This window comes from Lutra lutra, chromosome 9 (genome assembly GCF_902655055.1).
Source record: "Lutra lutra chromosome 9, mLutLut1.2, whole genome shotgun sequence".
Classification (NCBI taxonomy): Eukaryota; Metazoa; Chordata; class Mammalia; order Carnivora; family Mustelidae; genus Lutra; species Lutra lutra.
In genome coordinates this window covers 138,430,934-138,455,369 of record NC_062286.1, presented here as the reverse complement: position 1 = coordinate 138,455,369, position 24,436 = coordinate 138,430,934, and positions in this window count along the sequence as shown.

The window sequence follows — 24,436 nt, the reverse complement described above, 5'->3', positions numbered from 1 at the left end:
AAACAGGACCCTTGGGGGACAATAATGGAAACCGTTATAAAAATCCTAATGGCTACTATGGTCTATGCCAGACCCAAGCCAGATGCCTGCCAGCCTCTGCTTCCCCTGGACCCAGCTGGAGGTGCTGGGTGGTGCAGTGGTGGCCGTGGCGATGGTTCCAGAGGTGGAATTCAGGAAACAGTCGGCACAGCCGAGGGTGGCATCATCACCACACCTGATGCGGCCTGACATTTCTGCGGCCTGACAAAGGCCTTGTCCCTGGCCATGTGAACGTGGCCCCCTGCCTCTTGATACTCCCATGAGCAACCCCGTATTGCAAAAATACATTCCTTTTCTGTCCCTTGCAACTAGCAAATCTGATGATAGGGGGTTCCTTTGAAGGCAGGGTTTCTCAGCCTCAGCGCTACTGATACTCGGAGCTGTGGGGGCTGCAGTCCTGTGCATTACAGGATGTTGCTATAGCAGCCTTGACCCTCTGGAAGCCAGGAGCAGCCCCCCAACACACTGTGAGAGCCAAACATACCTCCAGATATCGCCAAGGTTCCTGGGGCACAGAAGCCCTGCGGTTGAGAACTGCTGGTCTAGACCATGTTGGATTCCATTAGGGGGAGGGCATCTGCATTTTGGGCTCTTCTAATAAGTCATTGGGAAATAATTTTATATCTCTCTATCTTCCTATCTATCTCTCTATCTATCCACCTATCCATCCATCATCCATCTAATTCTATTTATCAATCATCTATCTATCTATCTATCTATCTATGAAATCTGGAACAATACACACCAAGCTATTTCATAGTAATAACTTTTGGAGAGTGGAATTGGAGAAAGGGGTGGTCATGTTTATGTTGTATATTTCTGTGCCATTTATATTTTTTATAGAGAATACATATTAATTTTCATTAAAAGCATTTGAAAGGCAGGCTGGAGAACTTCATCCTCCACTCTTAAAAAAACTGTTTCCTTTTTTTTTTTTTAAGATTTTATTTCTTTACTTATTTGCTTGCTTGGCTGCAGTACTGACATATCTCGCCACCAGGTGGCGCAATTGAGAAGCTCTGAGTTTTTCTTTGCTTTTCTTTTGAGGAAAGTGCCAAGCCTCCTTTAACCCCAACAGCAGAGAACATGGGACTGTGCCCTGCGTTTCCCATGACGTGTGAAGACAGCACGGGGTGCTGTGTTTTTGAAACAATCCTTTGGTGTTTCTGAAGTTTGGGGCTGCTTTCTTTCCAGCGTGTTCCTGGCTCTCCCACATCCCTACTACACATCCAGAGCCTGGTTTTAATAAACGCTCAAAAACGGTTATGCAGTGACTACATGCAGAGTCGTGAATGAGCCCTGAAGTCCCTCTCCTTCTGGCTCCTGGAACCATCCAGTCCTGAGCCAGTCCCCAGCCTTGCTCTGCAAAGGCCAGGCTGGCATGTGCCCTGTCTCCTGCTCCCTCCAGGTGCTCTGGAGAGCCTGGGCCAGCAGCTGGGGACCCAGGAGGCGGTGGAGGGAGTCAGAGGGCAAGGACAGCTGCTGGCGACACCCATCTTTGTCCCCAGCTTGCCTCACTCTTTCAGGAGGCTGCGATTGTGGTTTCTGATTATTGATTACCGATTACCGATTACCGATTACCGATTACTATGGCACTGCTCTCTTGGTAATAAGGGAAATCTCCCTGCCCCCGCTGCCAGGCAGCCCTCCAGAGCTGGATTGGAGCTGGATCGGCTCCCACCACCCCCTCCCAGCTGGTTTACCTCCTGAAGACTGTGCATACGGGCCACTTCCTGCCGTGCCAGCCGTCCTCCTCTCCCTCGATCTACTGCCCAAGGTACCCTACTTGACCCCTCATCCCTCCAGGCCCCTGACTATTCCAGTAGCAAATCCCATGGGCTCCAAACACGGCCTTGTATACACAGTGCCTGGGTAGGGAGGTCGACGGGATCCAGGAGGACCTAAAGGTGGGAGGGGTGGTCAAAGACTTGCTTGTCTTTATCTAGAATATTCTAAATCTTTTCCAAAGCAAGATGAGTTGCAAAATAAAAGCAATAATAATAAAAAAGACAACCTTCTACTCATCTTTTACCCCAGGACGCGTTTGACTTGCAACCTGGAGGTCTTTTCTTTCAGCCCCGGGGTCGGGGGGCGGGGGGTCCAGCTCGGAAATCCAGAGTGGAGGGAAAGGGGATCTCAGATGCATAGCTTCCCCGCCTTCTCTTACTGAAGATTTCCAGTCTCATTCGTCTTCCAGCTGGGAGAGCTGTGACCTGTTATTATATATGATTTATTATTAACTCTAACTGTGCTGTTTCATTTTGTACCTATATCATTACACCACTGAAGCAGCTGGCGATACTTCTCCATAAGACTCACTCATAAATATCCTTTTTATGGCCGCACTTACATCACTGGATAGTAAATGTGGCCTCTCGGGCCCAGCGCCTTGCCGACATGCCTTGATGTGAAGCCAGCCCCTTCGTTCCCAAACTAATTTTATGAAACACTTTACTGCCCATTTCTTCTGGGCTGGCTTCCCAGCGGGAAGCAGTAACCCCCTGGACTGGAATAACGAGTGACATTTCTAGAAACTAATGTGGCTGTTTTACAAATGAGCTGGGCTGACAGATGATTCCCCTGGGAGTCCCCAGGGAGACTGTTCTCACTGATGGGCTTATTCCAGGAGGACTTTTCCTCTGAAGGGCAGGAATTGTCCTCCTTTGCGAGCGTGCCTGCACTGGGCCTTCCCCAGGAACTTTTCCCGAGCCCACCTTCTGTTGCTGGAACATTCCCACGATAAGTGAGCTTCTAAGGTCTCCTTCCTCTCTTCCAGCTCCTGGATTATCCACCCACATGGGCCTGATAGATGATAGATATTAATAAAAATGGACTCCAATTACAGACCGACTACTGAAAGAGGAACTCAGATGAACAAGACGGCTGAGACACAGCAGCTCCCCCAAGGCCCAGCAACACTTGGAAACAGGCATGGCTCTTACTCTCCACTCTTCAGATGAAGAAACTAAGGCATGAAGAGCACAGGAGACCACAGAAGAACACATTGAGCCTCCACATTGAGGTCTCCTAGCTCCAGGGGTAGTGGGGGAGTTGGGGTGGGGTCCTGCCAACCAGGAAAAAGAGACCCAGAATGCAGGGCTACCCACATGTCTCCAACACAGCCCAGAAGGAGTGGAGGATGCCCTGATGAGCTGACTTGGCCATCTGGTCTACCTTTAGATACACACGCACACACCTATTGCAGATACAGAAGCCCCTTGTTTGGATTCCTGCCGAACTAGCATTTGAGAAAGGTGCCGTGGTTATCCCCACTTTGCAGATGAGCAAACAGAGTCTTTTTTTTTTTTTTTTTGATGACCCAGATGGGACAAAGAACAACTCACCCAGCAACATCCGTGACTGTGTGGGGGAACTGAAAGTTCTTAGTGGCCACCCACAGGGCATGCATGGTTCTGTTCGGCAAGCACGAGCACGCACTGAGCACACATCTGTCAAGATCCCGAGAGGATCTGGGATTCTATCCTATTTGCAAGCTAACGCATGGTCTGACACCATGTCATGGCTGCCGGCACAAGATGCAAGACTCCTGGGTCAGAGGCAAAGGACTTCGTTACTCACAGCAAAGCAGGAACTGGAGTATGAGCATTTGGTGTGGGATAGGGGCTGGACTTCCAATTCCCACAGTGAAAATGCAAAGGACAGATGTCTCCTGTGTGCATAGCGTTGCTTCCAGAAGAAGAACCCCGATTTTAGGAAATCCTTGATAATGGCCAGTAGGCCTGCCTGCTCTGCTTCGCTTTGGTTGGGGGCACTATTTTCCCAGGCTGTTCTCTATGCAAACATCCTTGAAAAGATAGTCTAGAACATGGGATGGCCAGCTCCTTGCTTCGAAGATGTACAGAAACATGTGTCCCATGGGGACCTGTGTCCCACCCGCGCTGCTTGCAGGGCACTATGGAGGAGGGTAGACATGTCCCAGAGACAGGTCCTGCTCTGCAGAGCTACCGCTGTGAGAAGGAGAGCAGATGCGTACTCAGCTGCCTGTGAGCAAAGGTCCTGAGGTTGGTGGGCAAGGGTGTGGGGTCAGACCTGCAGGGCCTGGAGGGCAGGATGAGAAGGCTGGGTTCTGTTCTAAGGCAAAGGGAAGTCACTCCAGTGTTTTTGGCAGGGGAGTGACTTGAACTAACTTGGGCTTTAATAAATCACCACTCCGACTGTCAGTCACGTTGCCCTGGTGAGAGGGCGCCAGACAGAACCGGATGGAAGAAACACAGTGGGCCATGGGTTGGCTATTGTTGAAGAGGGGTGATGGAACCAAGGCTCATTAGACTGACTATTCTGCCTCCTGTAGGAGTTTGAACACTTCCGTTAGGGGGTGGGGGAGATCGGAAACATAAACGTGTGATTCCTAAGCCAAAACCTTAGGTGGCCCGGTAGGAAGGCCACGTTCACCTCCTTCGTTTAACCCACTCTAGAACCTCGTCGGTCGCCTTGATTTGATGAAGTTTATGTTCATGGCTCTTCCCCGGGGATCCCCAAATAGGTGGACTCCACCTGAGGGCAGGAACAGCACCTCCCTTGGGAGCCCTCCTGCTTTCCCTCTGGGCCCCCTTTGGGGTACAGGAGTTCGTCTTGCTGCCCATCAGCCACCATGCAGCTCCTCCCTCTCTGGGCCCCACTCCAGCCAAAGCCTACCTACTTTCACTGCTCAGCTCCATCCCCGGCATCTCTCCCTCCTCAGGGAATCCCCCTGCTCTAAGGTCTGAGGCCCCTGTAGGAAGGAGTCCCCACGTGGAATTTGGTGCTAACATCGGCTGGTATCGGTCCAGACTTCGGGTGCCTCAGATCACACTCTGGGACCAGAAAGGCTGAGATGCTAAAGCAGGGAGCTGATGGGAGGCAGCAGGGACCCAGGGCAATGTGCAGGGTCACCGATGATTACTGTCAAGGCTTTCCCACCCTTGACCGTGGAAGGGTCTTCCAATTCTTTTCCAAATAAGCCATACACTTGGATTTTTTTTTTAAGTGAAATCTTCAAATCTTTAGACATTGGCCACCAATCCAATTTTTTGAATAAATCTTCGCAAGATAAGAAAAACATTCCATAGGCCAGATTTAGCTGTGGTTTACTAGACCATGACCTCTCTTCTGGTTGGTGAGAGAAGGCCGCATGTTGTTCATTTCTGTAACTTCCCAAAGCTACTTTGGCACACACACCAGCTTCTTGGTAAATGCAGGTGAAGCGCCAGATGGCTTGGAACGGGGAGTCCTCGTCTGGAGGAGCAAGGAGCACATCCCTGCAGCTCAGTGACCGTAAGAAGAGCTGCTTCTCCAGCAACCTCTACAGTCAGCAGAGGATCCCAAGGGGCACGTCTCAACAGAGACACCAAAGGGTTTAGCACAGCTAAACCTAACTAGCTAACTAGCTAAACCTAACCCTTCTTGACCTGACGTGATGCCACCTCCCCACTCCAGGGCATATCAGGCGATGCCTCAAGATGTTTTTGGTTGTGACATTTGGTGAGCACTCCTGGCCTCCGGGGAGTCGAGGCCAGGGTTGCTGCTGAGCACCCCACCCTCCATGCACAGAAGGGCCCCGCAGAGAAAGATCCCCAGCCCCAAATGCCAACATTCCTAGTAGCTCGGCCGGGGTGTACTGTACGACCTTGGATTTTTTTGTTCATAAACCTTTCTAGCCCTCCTGTTTCTCACTGCACATCAGGGCTGGTGGAAGTTAAATTCTTCCAAGGATGGGTGTGAGGTTTCCTAGAGATTATACGTGTCAGATGCTTAGCAGATACCCAGCACGTAGTATAGCTTAAATCAATCCTACCTGTGATTATTCTGTGTCAACTTCTGTCTGTGTGATTATCTATCTCCCCATCTTCTGAAAGCAGAGGGATCTTTGCAAACTATTGCTTGAAGGCAAAATCAGCAGGACCCTGGCATTGAACTTCCAAACCTCTGAAATGAGTCAAGGTTCAGGGCAACTGGTGGAAATAACTTTTCATTTTATGAGTGCGCCTCTTGGTGCCTCGAACCTCATTTAATAATTACCCCATCCAATGTGACAGGTTGTGCTTCCCCCAGTCCTCGAAGTGAACATGAAAAGAGCTGTCCGAACCCACAACTAATAAACAAGCACCCATCTTTCTCTCCCTGCCCCCTCCTCTTCGATCTCACTTTGATGTGAGGCTATAACCGATTATTTAATGGAAAAAAAAAAAAAAAAAGCAGGGCTCAGTTCTAGCGAACATGCCAGGGGCTGAAGGAAGGCACTGCTGTCAGGGACATGAAATGACACATCTCCACTGGGGACCCTGGACTTCGATGGGGCAAGGTAGTCCCGTGGGGGGCTGAGAATCCCACAGGTGGCTGCCAGGCATAGGTGATTAACTAGGAGAGGTGGGCAGAAGTTGGGGGCGGGAGAGGAAGAAATATTAATAGATGATGTCAAAATGTTCTCAGAGGGTATTTGGCTTTCAAATGATCTGATCCTTTCATCCAAGTCCATTACAATATTGAGGGAAGGGATTTCTCAATTTGAGCAAACCTCCCTTGCTCACAGGGACCAGACCCAGATCCAGAAGGAGGAAAATGTTCATCAAGTTCCATGAAGTGAGCCAAGGCAGATGGGGCCTTAGCAGGGATACCGTGAAGGATGCCCTTTTGTGGCGGGTGGGGGACATCCCAACGGAGCCTGAATTGGCGTTTAGTGTCTGTTGGAGTCTACCTGAGGCCCCCCAAGTTGATATGCAGAGAGACAAGGAGGAAACAGGGATCAGTGCTTTGGGTATGGACCTTCGGGGTGGAAGGAACAGGAAAGAATGTGTCTCACTCCTCTTAGCAGGAGGGGCAGCAAGCCAAAGCCAGAGAAATTCTTTTCTCGAGGGGTCCTGAGACTTTGAAATAAACTCCAGGCTTTGGGACCAGGTGACCGCGTGCAAGTCACCTGGAGGCCAGGAAAGATGGCCAGAGATGGTGCAGCCCGAGTGATACATTAGCAGGTGGGTGACTTCAGGAGCCAGGGACATGGTGCCAGGGGCAGGGAAGCATGGTGTTCCCATGGGCCCCTGGGGCAGAGGCCATGGGGCAGAATAGCTGGAAAGGATCTCACTTAGCCTCACCATATAAAGATAGAAACTAAGGCCCACAGGGGAAGTCTCTGTGATGAGTCATCACGACCACAGCAATGGCTGGAACTTGTGTAAGACTCAAGTACACCCAGTCCAGGCTGAGTTCTGTATGAGCGTCAGCTCCGTGCTCCCAACAGGAGCTACCGTATTAATACCTCCACTTCACAGGTGAGGAAACTGAGCCATGCAAAGTCAGAACATCCTGTCCAGAGCTGGAAGCTGCCCCCAGGGCTCTGAGTTGGGTGTCCATACTGTTTCCCAACCTCAGCATTGGCTGAAAAACCCCACTGGGGAGAAACTCTGCTCTTAGTTTTGGCCGCTGTGTTTCCGGAGACATAGTCCTTCCTTCGGTCCAGTCTGACATTTTCATCCACTGAGCCACAGACCCTTTTCTCAAATGAAATCAGATGCAGAAACCCAATATGGGAGAAGGGTCAAGATAGAGTAGATCTAATTTTTAAAAAGTCAAAACAAAGATGAAACATTTTCTAAGTGGCAGATGGGCAAACGGTTGATGATGTCCAGCGCCAATGAGGGTGTGGGGAAGACTGGCGTTCTCCCCGCTGATGTGGTGGGTGGGTGGGTATGTCGCTCTGGTATTTTTGGAGGACAGTTGGGCAACATCTGTGAGATGGTCAAGTTCCCTCTGACCCAGCAATTTAACTTTTAGTAATTGACCCTACGGATACAACTGCAAAAGAATTCCAAGAGACGCACAAGATTGTTCGACATAACTTTGTCTCTGAGCTTCTCCATCACCTCAGAGGGCTTCTTGAGCCCCTTACTGGTCAGTCACCACCATGAGAGGTAGCCTGCCTGTGTCTGGACTTTGGGGACCGCAGAGTAGCTCTGCCACACTTGAATCTCCTGCGTCTGTCTCCTTGGTGTGGCATCATGTTTCTGAAATTCACCCACGTTGCTAGTGTTTCTGTGGTTTGTTCCTTTTTATGGCCAAACAGTATTCCACTCTGGGATAGAACACTTGTTATCTACGCAGACGTGCGACTTTGCATCGTTTCTACTCTTTAGGAACAAAGCTGCCCTGACCACTTTTGTAACAAGTCTTTTTATGGACCCATCACTGGGGCAGTGAGTAGGTCTATGTGTGACTTCAGTGCAAACTTCTCAACAGTTTTCCAAAGTGGTTCAACCAGTTTAGATTTCGAAATCAGCAACGCGAGACGGTTCCTGTCCCTGCTTATCTTTTTTGACACTTGGTACTGTTAGTTTTTCCTATTTTCTTTTAGCCATTCCTATCAGTGTGTAGTGGTATCTTATTGTGATTCAAAAAATATTTTCAACGGAAAGGTATCAGTGGGCAAAACAATGACCATTTAATGATCCTTTCTGGGTAATGTTACATATGTTACATAATGTATTTCATCTATCTATCTATATGAAGAAACTCACAAAGAAGCTTTTTTTTGCCTGTTGCTGTTCATGAAGGGAACTGGAATTGGGGAAAGGAGGGAAGATTTAACCTTTGGTTTGTTTATTTCTATAACATCAAATAATCTAACAGTCTCAATCCAGTTTCAGAGCAGGAAACAGAAATCATTCTGCGGTTTAAAACAGAGAGTGGGGCACTTGCCAAACCACTGGGAGTTTGGGGGCATGGGCTCAAGACTCCAGTAGCATGCAGAACTGACCCTCCATGGGGCTACAATTTCAGAGGCTGCCAGTAAATCCATAAAGTTCAAGAGTATACTTTGATCGCACCTGCTTCTCAACAGCAGGGAAGCTGGGGCATGGACGGGGGGAAGCAGGTGCTGCAAATGCCACCTTCCACATCCTGGAGCCACAGCACGATGGCACTTAGCCCCCTTCCACCTTCCACATCCCACACCCCGTGGCAGAATATAATTCACACCCAGAGCTCTACCTGCAAAGGAGTCGGGAAAATACAGTTTTCCGCATTATGGCCTCCAACGTTCAAGAAGGAATGCTAGAGGGGGGATGGAATGGAGTTCGAGCAAGCCACCAGAATACCCAGCACACCAGCCTCTGCAAGTACTTTAATGTTAGCAAGAGTCCTCGGGGGTTGGACCCTGGTCATTTCTATCCTCTTCTTCCCACTTTTATGTCCTGCAAACTACACATACGTGTGTGCAGAGCAATCATTTAAACAAAAAACAGCTGGTTTTGGTTCGGTTGGAGGAAGCAATCCCTACCTTTTTCCGTTCCCCCCAAAAGAAACCCCAGAGTCACCTCTTTGGAAGCCCCAAAGCTCACAGTAGCAGAGCGAAAATCTTGTCTTCTGCTAAGCTGTTGATAAAAATCCACACCTCTGTAATACCTTAAGATTCAGGGGCCAAGGTCATCCAGCATGCCACCTGCAAACTTCTGAAAATGCCTCAGTCACAGCAGAAAGCTGAGTCTGGCTTATCTGTCTCTCAAGAATATTATAAGGAGGCAAAAGAATGAAGAAAGCTCCATCCTAGATCTCTCCATTTCAAAAAATGAAAGCACCTGGAACTCATCCCCCTACATGCTCGAACAAACTTCTTCTCTAATCGGTCCATCTCTTTCTCTCTGTGCTGCAGGTGGTTACTAGGTATGTGGGTTATCTATTAGTGATCTATTTTGAAATTCAGCTGGGCACATGGTCATGTAAGCCGTTTGGTCGGTGCCGGCAATGATTCTCTACAGCTCCTGGGTCTGTCCTCTGGGTTCTTGGTTCTATTCCCTGAATAATCCTTCCTTTTTCAGAAAGAACTATTTTCACAGGGAAGTAGTGCACTTAGCCGATTTCCCCCCATAAAAGTCTTCGTTTTATTTTGTGGCCTTTGGCAAGTGACGACCAACCTGGACCTCAGCCACCTCGTCTGTAAAATGAGGCTAATTATGAACTCCTACCACAGAGTCCTTTAAAGATTAAGTGAGAGCATTCGTGCAAAACGGTTAGAAAAGTGCTTGATACGTAGTAAAAACTCGACAAATGTTAGCTGGCCACACTCCGGGGCAAGCCCTCAGCTCACTCACAAAGCAAACGACCTCAGGAGGAGGGTTCTGACTCCATCAGCCGTCACTTGAGTGTCCCCCAGGAACAGCGACTGTCAAATACGGGTCGGTTTATTCTCGCTTCGGAAAATGTTGGTGGTTCAATAGTTCAAAAGCATGACTTGATTTCACGCCGACTTAAGGTGCTTCCTGAGTATTTTAAAAGTCAGCCCACTCATCAGGCAGTAAAGTATTCAGACTGTAGTTGTTTTTGACGGCTCCCTAAAGAATTCCATGCTCTCGCGGAAACAATCGTGACTATTCGTTTACACTGATTCTGTGAAAATAAGCAGATCAAAGACGCAGACCTCAGTGACATTGAGGAGCAAGTCCGGACCCTCGCCTGGATGTTCCAAGGACTTCTCTTCTCTGAATTGGCTTCTTTACACCCACCAGTGAGACTCTGCCGGCCCCCTGCGCTGTCCACAGCCCTGTGCTGGGTGTCTGACAGGGACAAAAGACGTTCCCATGCCTGCCCTTGGGGTTCCCAATGCAGCTGGCCCCATCAGGCGGCTTATAAGGCATTGAGATCTGGAGAATCCTAAAGGGCCAACGTCATGGGCACCAGCTTGAAATCCAATAGCACAGTTGGGATGGGCCTGTCACGCTCTCTTGTGTCAAATCAACCACACACGACAGTGACAAAGCACCCCAGCCCTGGGACCCATTCGCTAGGTGCAAAGCTTGACTCAAACAATTCCTCGTGGATGGCGTTGGGGAGATTTCATGGCTCCCTGGACCTCAGTTTCCCTCTTCTACAAAATGAGGATGATGGCAGTGAAAGCCATCTCACAGGATTGTAAATAAGATTATGTATGTTGATGTTAAAGAATTCGTCTTTTTAGGGGCATCTGGGTGGCTCAGTCCACTAAGTGTCTGCCTTTGGCTCAGATCATGATCCCGGGGTCTTGGGATTGAGCCCGGCATCGCATCAGGCTCCCTGCTCAACAGGGAGCCTGCTTCTCCCTTTCCCTCTGCCTGCTGCTCCCTTTGCTTGTACTCTCTCTCAAGCTCTGTCAAATGAATAAATAAAATCTTTAATAGGGAAAAAAGAATACATTTTTTAAAGGTAAGGTCACGACTCATACAGATCTAAAATAGAGACGCATCAAAGATTGCTTTTAACTCCTTTATTAACGAGGGAACCAGTAGGATGTTACAAATGGTTCAAGGGACAATACAAACACACACAGTCTGCAGGAGATGGGGGGTGGGGCGTTTACATTCATAAATACCCGTGTCCCCCAGGCCACGGCACACTGCACCAGCCTCCGGAGGTGAAGGAAAAAAACCTAAGAGTAAGGCAGCCGCAGAGTGGGGGCCGCTACTCAGCCCATGAAGGAACGCGAAAATGAAGCCTTGATGCTTGGAACCGGCCCAGAGGGCTGACAGTGGGGGGTGGGGGGGGCAGAGCGTGGGACATTCAAACAGAAGCAGCCACAGTCAACAGGCTCAGAAAGCTGTTCTCGGGCGCGCTGTCCAACTGACGAAAGCAGGTTTCCAAACTGTGCGATCCCCTCAGGGACGGGGGCCGAGGGGGCCTTCTGTGTCTTCACGTGTGCTGGGGACATGGTGAGCTCCCGTTGTGAAATGAAGCTGCACCCTGTCCCGTGTTTGGTAAAAGGAGGACTTGATTTTTGCTCATGATGTAATGAGTCCCTGCAGGAATCAGGGGGCCCCTGGCTTCCCCTTTGTAGGTGGGGTGAACTTGAGGAGGGAGTCCCCAGGCTCTGAACGTCAGCTTTGTCATCTGCAAAATGGACATTAAAAAACAGTAACTCACTCTCTAGGATTGTTGATGGGACTGAATGAGACACAGTGTGCAAACTACTTAGTCCCGAGTCTGGCCGCAGGAAATGTCCCATAAATTGTAGGTGTCATGATTTTATGTGATTATTACTGAGGCACGGGAAAACTTCAAGACAAGCACGCAGCAAAGAGGTGATAGTGGTTCCCTCTGTTCTGCTCATCTGTAATTTTGGTATTTTTTAATGATGAACATGCATTACATTCACAACTCGAAATATTATGAAGAAAGAAAGAATATCGTGGCAATCGTGGCTTTTAATGCCGGGATTAGCATCCAGGCCCAGGAAGAGTCTGATCAACAAAGAGGGTGAGAACACGGTTGCATTCCTGCACATTTTGCACACACACACACACACACACACACACACAACCCTCACAGCTGGGCCCCAGTAAGGGCCCTGAACAGGACACCTGCGAATGTGGGCCGTGCTTGGGCAGGGCCCATCTGCTGGGTCTTCCTGCCAAGCTCCCTGGGCAGTTGGTACAAAGTCACGGGTCTCATGCCAGACCAGGGAGGATGGTCTTCCCCTCGGATGGCCAGCCCAGGGCTCTCAGTCCCCGGGGGGACGATGCCTGGTCAGACGAGCTTCACCCTGGGGCAGAGAGGGATTTCCTCTCTCTGGGGAGAAGCTGGGGCGTGGGTAATCATGGGGAACGGTTAACCCCTGGGTCCTTCCCTTCTGCAGTGTGGCGGCCAGGCCAGCCAGAGCTCTCCATGGCGCCCCACTTCTCCTTAGCCCTGCAGGCCTCCTTTTCCCCCTTTGGCCGTTGGGCCTCTCACATTTGAAATCATACAGCCTTCCTGGGCCCAGGCCCTTCACCTGAATTTGCAAGTCGGGCTAGATTTAGTGTTTGGAAACATTGTCCCTGTCCTCATGCCAGGCCTACCTCTGGCCTGGATGCAGGCAATGGCATTGATGGGCATCCAAGGGCCTCCCCAGGCTGCAACCAAAGCAGGGCTGTGGCCAGGACCTGGGCCCTGGAGTCAGACGAACACGGTTCCTGTCCCCACTCTGTCGCTCCCTGGCTGTCTTCTCCTCTGTAATAATAATAATAGAACCAACATCTTACAATGGCCAGCCTGTCAAAAAGCCCTCCTAGGAACCAAAAACAAAGTTTTGAAATCTAAGAAATACAAATCAATGGACCCAGAGCACCACAAACTCAAAACAAATCCCTGCTTACTTCCTTGGCCACAAAACCTAATAGCCCATCAATGAACCAACCACAGCTAATTTAGACAGTTATAGATAGTTAAAGTAGGTGTTGTGGCTACTTCTCGTTGTAGAGAAAGATAGATGATATAAAATTTGCCATTTCAACCATTTCTAAGTGTACAGCTTGGTAACCCAGGGGTATCCGTCCCCTGTGTTCACATTAAGCAAGTTTGATAGGACATGTGGGCCGGGGCCTGGGAAGGAAGTGAGCCAACAGTTACAGCCCAAGGAGGGCCCTGGCTCCGTGGTCTGTTTGGAGAGTAAAATAAAATTGTGCAAAGAAATCCCTGCCCCCTAGCTGCTGCGGATACAACAAATGTCACTGGTCACCACCGCTAGTCCTGACCCAGGAGTCAGAGACACCCAGGTCCTGATCCAGATTTGCCACGTCCTTGCTGTGTGACCTTGGGCCAGTCCCATGACCTCCCTAAGCTCTGCTTTCATCTTCTGCAAAATGGGGCTATGAATAGCACTCGTTTCATAAGCACCGAGGCCCTAGAAGCCTGTAGCACAGGGCCTGGTATACAGGAAGGACTCAAGAAATGCTCACCATTATTATTATCTTTACCATTATTGTTATGGTCATTGTCTAAAGCAGCAGGAACAAGGACCTCTTGGGACAGAATAATCAAGGACCCCCAAGTCTTATCAAGGACTTGTTTTATCTCCGGAAATGTGTAGGCAAAGACTCTCTGTGAAATCCTCCACTTCCCAGCACAGACCGGAGGGGGAAAGGGTGTCAAGGACACCAAGTGTGGCCATCATGGAGGGCTCTTCCAGATGCCTGCTCATTTCTCTCGGGGTGATGGGGACCAGAAGAGAGAGCCACAATGACCAAATCCTGGGCTCCAGGTCCTGCTCTGCTGCTCTTTGAGTGCCCATGGGAGGGGTCCAATTCACCTAGAGCTCAGCCCCAACCCAAAAAAGAGCCAACAATTCCCTGCCCACTCCAACTGCGGTGGCCGGCAGCCAGGACCTGGGGCCACCCTGAATGTGAGCTCTCGGGTCAACCACGATGTACTCTGTCATTGCTGCTCCCCCGAACAAGAAGTCACCAATGAGTGGGAGAAGGGAGGTAGCACGGTGTCCGACTGGGGGGACAGTCCCCTGCTCAGGGCACGGAACCTTGCAGGTATGCCTTACCATGGGACACCGTGCCTGGCACAGACTGCGTATGGCGGACCTGATCCTGCCTTAGACAGCTCACACTCTAGTGATGGAGACACACGTGCTGTGAACAACGTCAGAACATCCTGTGAGTTCCGAGTCCTACTTTTTTTTAAAGATTTTTATTTATTTATTTGACAGATAGAGATCACAAGCAGGCAGAGAGGCAGGCAGAGAGAGAGGAGGAAAGAGGCTCCCTGGCGAGCAGAGAGCCCGATGCGGGGCTTGATCCCAGCACCCTGGGATCATGACCTGAGCCAAAGGCAGAGGCTTTAACCCACTGAGCCACCCAGGTGCCCCCTAATTTTTTTTTAATATCTCATAGAGAAGAGCCCGGTACCCCAGGGTCACTCAAGGTCAGGATACGCACAGCTGGCATCAAGATCACCGTTTTCAAAAAGTTGGTTGTAGAAGGTGGTGAAAGTTTGGCATCGGAGCTGCCCCTGCGAACTCCCCAAGGCTTCCCAGCAGGGCTGTGATTGTGGGCACCGTGAAAGTCACGGCAGGCCTGTGGGCTGCTCCAGCGGCTGAGAGAAGCCATAGCCTCAGGCCAAAGCACTTGACCTCCTTTTGCCTCAGTTTCCCTATGAGGAAAAGAGCAAAAGGGGGGACTGTTGAGATCCATAATTATGATGTGTTTATTGTGAGCTTTGAGCTACGGGGATAAAAGCCTTCATGCGAATAGTCTGTTTCATTATGATAATCATGGCAGTCTCCAGGGGAAATTCAAAGAGAGGTTTTACGGCCCACATTATAGAAGTTTCTCTGTTTGGGAAGGAAGATCGCTGTGTAATTGGTGAGGAAACCAGATAACAGCCGTGCTGAGAGGCCCCGGCTGCAGAAGGCTGTGTGGCCCTTCTCTCCGGAGGCAGGCAGAGACAGCAGAACTGGGGTGACCCCCTGAAGGCGGGTTGCCACAGCGCGGCTCGGGGAGGGAGGAGCCGCGAATGGGACAGGGTGCGCAGGTCCCACAGGATCACCGGGGCCTCTTCTGTCCCTCGGTCGTTCCAGAGACTTAGCAGTTTCCCCAAGGGAGTGAGCTAGAGGCTCCCCTGGGGGAGGGGTTCTCTGAGGATTATACCAGCTCTGCTGGAAGTAAAGGGTCCTCAGATTGGGGTGGGGGGAGGCCGGGGCTCTGGCTCAATGGTGGGTGGTGGGAATGGGGAGCTTTTCATTGCGGAGTGAACCCACTGTATTGTGAGTGGTGCCCCTGACCGCACCCACAAGCGGGGCTAGTTAGGAAAGCTGCCAGCCTTCTCTGCTCCTTGCAGATAGAAAATGCCTGCGGCTGCAAATCACAGAAAAATTCTTGTTTCTTGCATGACAAGAATCTGGAAGGTGGCTGCAGGGACAAGGTTGGTGGCTCAGCAGTGTTGGGGCCACGGGTTCCCTTGGCCTTCCCTCGTGGCTGTGAGAATGCGGGGGCCCTCTTTATGTGGCTTCTGCACTCAAGGCAGGGGCAGGAGGAATGTGTGGGGCCAGATGCCTCCATCCATTTTGTCAGAAAAGTAAATGCCTGCCTCAGGGCCTTTGCCCATGCTGTTCTTTCCCTTTCCTGGAAGTCTAGTTGTCTCCTACTCAAGCTGTAGCTCTAGTTTCCACAGGATCCCTAGATGTTCCCCTTCAGGAACATGTTGTCAATTGAAATCAAGTATCTGTACCAATATTCCTTTAAGTTCTGTTTTTCCCAGCAGACCATAAGACTCCCCCGGGGTGGGAAAGGGACATTGTCTAGCCAGCCCGTAGCTGAGAAAACCCTGTTCTCTTCCCTCCTTTTCCCCAAGGGGCTGGAAACCCAGTTAGGGGAAGGGACCAAACTGGAGGAGCCATTTCTCCAGACTTGAGGCCACCCTCCCCTACTGTGTGTCAGGCACTGTGCTGAGCACTTGGGAGATGCTGATAAAGCAGACAGATCCCCAGACCGTGGGACTCACGGTCTGGCGGGACAGATACGGGCTAAAGAGTGTGGGGAAGATAAGCATGAAGAAGGCTCTCCACTCCTACCTAGGCCAGGAGGCCAATTTCTGGAGCCACAATTAGAACTAGAACAAAATTAGGGGTGCCTGGGTGGCTCAGTGGGTGAAGCGTTTGCCTTCAGCTCAGGTCATGATCTCAGGGTGGTGAGTTTGAGCGTTATGTCAGGCTCCAAGAGTCTGTTTGGGATTCTCTCTCTCCTCTCTCTCTGCCCCTCCCCCTCCTTGCACTCTCTCTCTCTCTCTCAAATAAATAAATCTTTAAAAAAAAAAAAGGAATTGGAAGAGCATGTCAATCATATCTCAACTAAAAAAAAAAAAAAGTTTATGGTTTATGGGGGGGAAAAAGACCCCGGAAGGCAAAGATACCTGGTTGGGCATGTTCTTCCCCTCCCTGACCGATGGGGCCCCCAGCAGGCTCACCAGCCAACATCTGGTCCCCCTGGGGGTGGGACTTGGAGGAATTTTTCTTGCAAACACTTTCTGGCTTTAGAAAACTAGTGTCATGAGTCACATGGAAGTCTCAAGACACTTTTTATGGGTTAACTCCCCATAATCCACCTTTCAAAGGATGCCCAGGGAGCAAGGCAGCAAGCAAAAGCCTCGTCCTTGGGAATGTGGGGTGGGAAGAAGGTGAGTACGGAGAGTCTTCCAGAAGCCAGTGCCATGCGCACATTCTCTGCCCCCAAAGACGGAGACCTTGTCCCCGGAACAGGACAGCTTCCGTGCTATTGTGAAACCTCTAGGGGCCTGCTTTTCCTGTTGGCTCATTTGCATGGAGAAAGACACAGGTGAGCACGGTTTCGAAATGGGGCAAAGGAGCACAGAACTCAAACCAAAGCATGCTCTGCTTCGCCCTCCGGCCCAAGGACCCCATCACTGGGGGGGGGGGGGGCGCTTACTGACTCTGCCCCCCATTCAGGGACCCGGGTCGCTCCCGGAGATCACACTAATTGTCGGGAAGGGACTGCCTCTTGGGAACCCAAATGCTTTTACAGTCTCCTCTGTACAGGACAGTCTGTACCCGGGAACATCCTGGGTTGTATAACTCGTGGCTGATGCTATTGCTGCCCCAAAGGGATGGTATGAGTCTCATTCAGTGAAGAGGGTATCACAGAATCTTTATTTCCACCCAGTGGCATTGTCCTACCCAGCTCCGTTGGCCCTAATTCATTCTTTGGTTTTCTTTGAACCTATTGTTGAGATTTAATGAAGTTCGGGTGGGTCTGAAGCTGGGGCTCTGCTGCGCCTGTCCATTCAGGCCGGGAGGGGGCAGCGTTTTCCTGCCAAGCAAAGGGCTTTAAAGACAGAATTGGGGTGAGGGCTGGGGTGGGAGCTGTTCCCGGCTAGCTGTCCACACGCCCCAGGCGTGTTGAAATGATTTCGTGATCCTCACTGGTCGTCTCTCTTGGTTCACTCTTAATCGGAGGGGAGGGGGCTGGGGGATATAACGACATTTATGCCCTCAATTCATTCAACAAACATCTGCAGATAAGAGCAGGACAGCCAGGTGGCTCCACTTAAAAAAAAAAAAAAAATCCTCCAAGGCAAATGATAACGATTGCACACTAGAAAATGTTCAGATGGCTGAGCAGTCTTGAACTTTAAAAAACTGTAAAGAGATTCTACCTATGACCCTATCCCTAATGCATAGAGAAGTCCAGCTGTTTGGTGTAAATGGTCCTGGAGAGCTTTGAATGGCAGCTCCAAAAGTGCAGGGCTCTGAGCCTCTGTTCGCATCTGGAAAGTGGGGGTAAGGAGGGAAACAACAAATCTGGAGTCTGACCTCCTGGGAGGCTCTACAAGGCTGTCATTAGTGCCAATGCCAGACGGTTTAGCCCAGTGGGCTTCAAGTTTCATTTCTTGGCATAGAATACTTTTTTTTCTGGGTGTAGTCATACTCAGAACCCCGTGAACTGGCTCTATGGGAGGGTGGCTCGGCGACTTGATCTGCCGCGTCTCCTCCAGGGGCCCCAAAGAACATAATCTACTGAGCTTATCCTACAAACAAAAACAGAAACACTGAGCTTATGTTACAAATAAGTGCGGCTTCTAGACAGGCCCCGGGCCTCCCCTGGAAGGATGTCTACAGGCCGATCCTAATTAGAAATCCTAGAGCTGGCCCTGCTGAAATCTATGGGGAATGGAAGCAGAGCCCTCCGGGAGCCTGGGAGGAAGCTTCCAGAGCTGAAGCCCATCCCCCAGAGACTCCACAGAAGCCCGAGATCTGATCTGGAAACCACCAGGTTTTGATCCTTGGGGGGAGGCGAGGGTGGACCTGGGACTTCAGGGCCAAGTTTCCCTGTGCCCCATCTTTGGGATTTCAGGTTTCAAGACTCACCTGGGGCCTCCGGAGGTCTACGTCCTGATTTCTTGTGGCCTTGGCGTCCCCTCTTCACCTTTGTTCAAGGGGGCAGAATCTTGGGAGAGGCTGGAGAGCTTGTTTGCATCCCAGTGGTTACCAGCAAATGGAGAGAGGTCACATACCTGGGAAGGGACACATGTGGAGTGTTATCTGTCTCCACACCATCCCTCAGCGTATGCGTGCGAGCCCCCAAGCTCTGAAAGGCCCAGTGGAAGTCTGTCTGGGAGTGCCCACCACACCTGCCTTCCAGCAAAGGCTGGCAACAAGCTGTCCAGGCCCTCACAGAGCAGGGAAGGGGCACTAGAAAGTTGTGAGATGAGGGTCTGCCGTTTGCTGGAAAGTCAGGACTATTGTTTTCTGCCTTGTAAAAACACGCTCCCTGGGGGCGCCTGGGTGGCTCAAGTCAGTTAAGTGTCTGCCTTTGGCTCAGATCATGGTCCCAAGGTCCTGGGATCGAGCCCCTCATTGGGCTCCCTGCTCAGCCAGGCAGGAGTCTGCTTCTCCCTTTCACTCTTCCTCTGTGCTCTCCCTCTCTCTCTGTCAAATAAATAAATAAAATCTTGAAAAAAGAGAAAGAGAGAGACCCACTTTCCTGGATTTAATTCAGACCCAGGATGGGCCGAGGTCAGGCCCTGTCAATGTCAGGCAGGACCCTGAGCTCCAGGCCTCGGGCAGAATGACAGTGCCTAGAAGGCGCTATCCAGGTGAGGGTCTCACATGCTCAAGTGTCCACTGAGGGCAGGAAACCTCAGCCTTTACTTCAAAAGCAGACGTGGGACATGGAATGGATGGACCTGCACTAGGATCCTTCCCCCACCACTACTTACTGGGTGCGTTTGCCCACGGACACCATGGGAGCCACGCGCCTGCTGCCCCGTGTGGGCTTGTTGGCCATCTGAATCTCCCAGCGCAGAGCCTGACACAAAGGGAGCTAAGGGATATGCGTCTGGGACCCCACACTGCTGTTTTTGCCACGTCGGGCCATTAGAATCCCAGCTGTGCCTTATAAATCGTTGTCGGTCAGTATCGGAGGACAGGGGAGGCTCAGTGATGCTGGTGTGTCCATGAACATTTAATACCGGAAGAGTTTCTCTTTGAGGGTATTTGTTGGGGGCTCTGTTTCTGTACATTTTCTTGTAAGGGACCAGATATCACTGCTGGCTCTTCAGACTTCCAAAACGCCAGGACACAGAGCAAACTCAGCAAACTCAGGACTGATTTCCAAAAGCTTTGAAAGAATTGTCCAGAAGGCAGAGCTTGTGGTAGAGCTCTGAAAAGAAAGCCCAGGTCTCGCTGATTTACCACCATTAATACCAGGAGTCTCTGTTTTGTCCCCAGCGGAGAAGAAGGGAGGCCTGGGCTGGCTCTGGGGGGACACTGTCTGCATGGCATGAGGAGGTCAGGTGTGGGTGAGGTTCTAAGAGGAGAAATCCCGGTTTGGGACAAGCCCGAGGCCAAGCCTGCCGAGAAGGGTTCTTCCTTTAAAAGTGTCCATTAACTGGGTGGTTAAGCATTGCCTTGGGCTCAGGTCATAATCCCGTGTTGGGCTCTCTGCTCAGTGGAGAGCCTGCTTCTCCCTCTCCCTCTGCCGCTCCCCCTGCTTGTGCACTCACTCACTCTCTCTCTCTCTAACGAATAAATAAAATCTTGGGGAAACAAAAAGTAAAAGTATGCATTTGTTGTCAGTTTCTCAGTCTGCTCACCTTTCTCATCTGCCCCCACTCCGCCCCGGCACCTAAGAGGATGGTGGAGCCCTGTGGGTCACGTGTCCATTAACACTGGTGTCAGCCATGTCCCTCAATTTTCCTTCACCAGTGAGGAAAGAGAGATTTGTCTCATGACTTTCTTTCCTTACCAGCAGTGAGAGGGTTTCATTTCTGTTAGAACAAGAGCTACCGCTCTCTGCCTTTTTGAGCCCACGAAAGCAGTGGGGAAAAGAAAGGATTCACAGGAGTGAGGAGTCAGCAGACTCTATTCCTCCATCAAAAACCCCAGGGGGAGGGGCGCCTGGGTGGCTCAGCGGGTTAAAGCCTCTAACTTCGGCTCAGGTCATGATCCCAGGGTCCTGGGATGGAGCCCCGCATCGGGCTCTCCGCTCAGCGAGGAGCCTGCTTCCCCTTCTCTCTGCCTGCCTCTCTGCCTACTTGCGATCTCTGTCTGTCAGATAAATAAATAAAATCTTAAAAAAAAAAAAAGACAGGGAGTGGTCATCTCTGGGGCAGATCCAGTCCTCCTTGCTCCCTGAGAGCAGCGCGAGATCCATAGCAAAGAGCTGAGCCCTTCGGCCCAGTTCTGGCCTTGCTGGTCCCCATGAGAGACCCCCACTGGCCCAGTCAGACAAACTGCCCCGTTGGACACTTGGGCTCTCAGGGAAATGCGCCAGGAGCTGTTCGAGCTGAGATGAGGACATGCATCCCAGGTTGATTTGATTTAGCAAAGAATCCAGAGCCCTGGGAGCCGAAGAGCACAGAGGGGCTGAGAGATCCTGGTTCAGATCTCAGCTGGGTGATGTGGCAGGAGACCGAATCCCTCTGAGAATTCCGTCTATAAAATCAGAATAGCGTCTCCTAAGAATGTAACCGCTGGAATATACGCCTTCTGAGAACACAGCCTATCTGTCTTCTTGCCGGATTGTTCCCCGGGGTCTTGCATCCGAGCTCAGCACACAGTAGGCACACAATAAGTATTCAACTCTTGAATGAATGGAGCTGTGTGCTTGACAGGGTCACTCCGATTACCTGGGGTAAGACTTGCGCCGGGTCAGGGACTGAGCAGGTGCGTGGTAATAGTTTGTGGCTTCCTTTAAGCCCTCTTTGGTCTGCCTTCCGGATCTAGGGCAGCTCTGATTGTTTCGAGGGATACGACGTAACTGAGAACACCTGGGGATGGGCTGCAAAACGCTTTTGACAGACATTCATAAACTTGAACGCCTTCTTCTACATATTTCTATCCTCTAAAGTAGTGGGCAGAAAATGGGATTTTTCATGTGCATTACGTCATTTGATCTTCATGACGTTGTGAGATGGGAAGTCAGTACTGAGTTTCAGAGATGTTAGATGATTTTATGTAGGCAGGTGTAGTTCGGTCGGCTTTAGGAAGTCCTGGCCTCCTGCCGGCGCCTCCCACAACCCCCGCGTGGAGGGTGAGAGAAGCAACAGCAGCATAGCTGGGTGGGTTGACCTGGAAACCGAGTCACTTTCGGAGCCAATGCCATAACATCCGTTCGTCTGATCTTTAAATCAGAAAGGGCTTGTAACCAGCATTAACTTTTTAAATAGTTAAAAGGTCAAGTGAAGGGGAAATGAGGCAGGAAAAGAGAAAGACAAACCGGGAGACGATGGTCACAATCTGTGCTGGAAAGAACAGGACAGGAAGCCCAAATGGTCAACACATTGTAGAAAGAAAAATTAAATAAGTTCACATCATTAGTAATTTAAAAATGCAGATGAAAACCCCAGCCAGGTTGGGGTGCCTGGGTGGCTCAGTGGGTTAAGCATCTGCCTTCGGCTCAGGTCATGGTCCCAGAGTCCTGGGATGGAGCTCCAGGTTGAGTTCCCTGCTCAGCGAGGAGTCTGCGTCTCCCTCTCCCTCTGCCCTTCACCCCTACTCTTTCTTTCTCTCTCTCTCAAATAAACAAAATCTTGAAAGAAAGAAAGAGAAAGAGAGAGGGAAAGAGAGAAAGAGAGAAAGGAAGGAAGAAAAGAAGAAAGAACAAAAGAAAATACCAGCCAGGTTTTAAAAACAAAAATAAGACTCCCTGGAGTTAGTGAAAAAGTGGGCAAGCAAAGCTCTCAAACTTGGCTGGAGGGATGGTCATTGCTACAGCTGTCCTGGGGCCCTGGGCAACGCCCATCCAAAGATTCAAAGATGCATATCCTCCATCCTAAAGAAATAATTGGAAACGTGAGCAAAGACCCATATTTAAAAATATTTTTCAAATATTGTAATAGCAGAAAGGAAAACCTGGTTACAACATAAATGTCTGAACAGAGAAGCCCAGAGGCCTGAAAGCCATTAAAAAACCATTGCTTAATTTGATTTATTTTTTTCATCATGATAAGAATACTCGTTAACGCTCATGGCCTATTTCCCATCCCCCACCCCCTCCCCTCTGGTAAACATCAGTTTGTTCTCTATAGTTAGGAGTCTATTTCTTGGTTTGTCTCTGGTTTTTTTTTTCCCCCTTTGCTTGTTTGTTTTGTTTCTTAATTCCACATGTGAGTGAAATCAATGGTGTTCGTCTTTCTCTGACTGACTTATTTCACTTAGCATGACACCCTCTAGTTCTATCCACTTCATTGTAAATGGCAAGATTTCATTCTTATTTTTGTGGCTGGTAATTCCATCATATACGTATATTATATATATAATTATTATATACAGATCGCTTCTTTATCCATTCATCAATCAGTGGACACATGGGATGCTTCCACACCTTGGCTACTGTGGATAATGCTGCTATAAACATAAGGATCCATATATCCCTTTGAATCAGTGTTTTTGCATTCTTTGGGTAAATACCCAGTAGTGTGGTTACTGGATCATATGGTAATTCTTTTTTTTTAATTTTGTGAGGAAACTTCACACACTTCTCCACGATGGTTGCACCAGTTTGCAATCCCACAAACAGTCTAAGAGAGGTCCCTTTTCTCCACACCCTTGCCAACACTTGTTGTTTCTTGTGTTGTTGGTTTTAGCCTTTCTGACAGGTGTGAGCCATTCTGACTCGTGTCTCATTGTGGGTTTGATTTGCATTTCCCTGCCGATGAGTGATGTTGAGCCCTTTTCCTGTGTCTGTTGGCCATCTGCCTGTCTTCTTTGGAGAAATGTCTGTTCATGTCTTTTGCCCACTTTTAATTGGACATTTGTTTTTTGGGTGTTGAGTTGTATCAGTTCTTCATATATTTTGGATACTAAACCTTTATCGGAAATGTCATTTGCAAATATCTTCCCACCCAATAGGCTGTCTTTTACTTTTGTTGATCGTTTCCTCCACTATGCAAAAGCTTTTTATTTTGATACAGTCCCAGTAGTTTCTTTTTGTTTTTATTTCCCTTGCCTCAGAAGACCTACCTAGAAAAATCATGGCTTGAATTTGATTACTTGGAAAATGCATAGCTACAGAAAGACAGACTGGAAATAGCGGTAACTAAAATACTATGAGTGATTTTTTATTTTCTGTTACCATGATTTTCTTTATTTTTCCAATTTAGTGATTATCTAATTCCTAATTTTCTAATCTAGTGAACAGAATTTGCTCTCTGTAATCAGAAAAAAAAAATCGGCAGTTTTATTTTTACAGTAGTACTGCGGGACAACTCATTCTTTTTTATTAGGAATTTATTGGGCAAGGGAGGGAAACTAACATTCGGTTATTTAACCATCCAGTCTCCCGGTTTCATCATGGATAATACAGAGATTTTAAAGCACTTACCATTCAGCGCGCGTGTGTGCATGTGAGTGATATGAAATGCAGTTGGCACAGTGCCTAGCAAATACGGCAGCTCCGAAAGCCTCAGCTGCTATTATGATTATTACCGTCTTCGCTATTGTTTCGCTATTGTTGTAGTTGTTTCCAAAGGAGAAAAGGAGCCAGAAACACAGCTCCAGGCTTAGGGAATGATTCCTAAAGCCTGTATTCGGAGGTAGACAATGAAAAGGATCCTCCAAAAGGGAAGGTCATGCGGGTCATGAGGGCAAATATCATGAGGTTTCATAGAGGACCAGAGGATGGGTAAGAACCAGCGGCGTGAACCATAGTCACAGAGA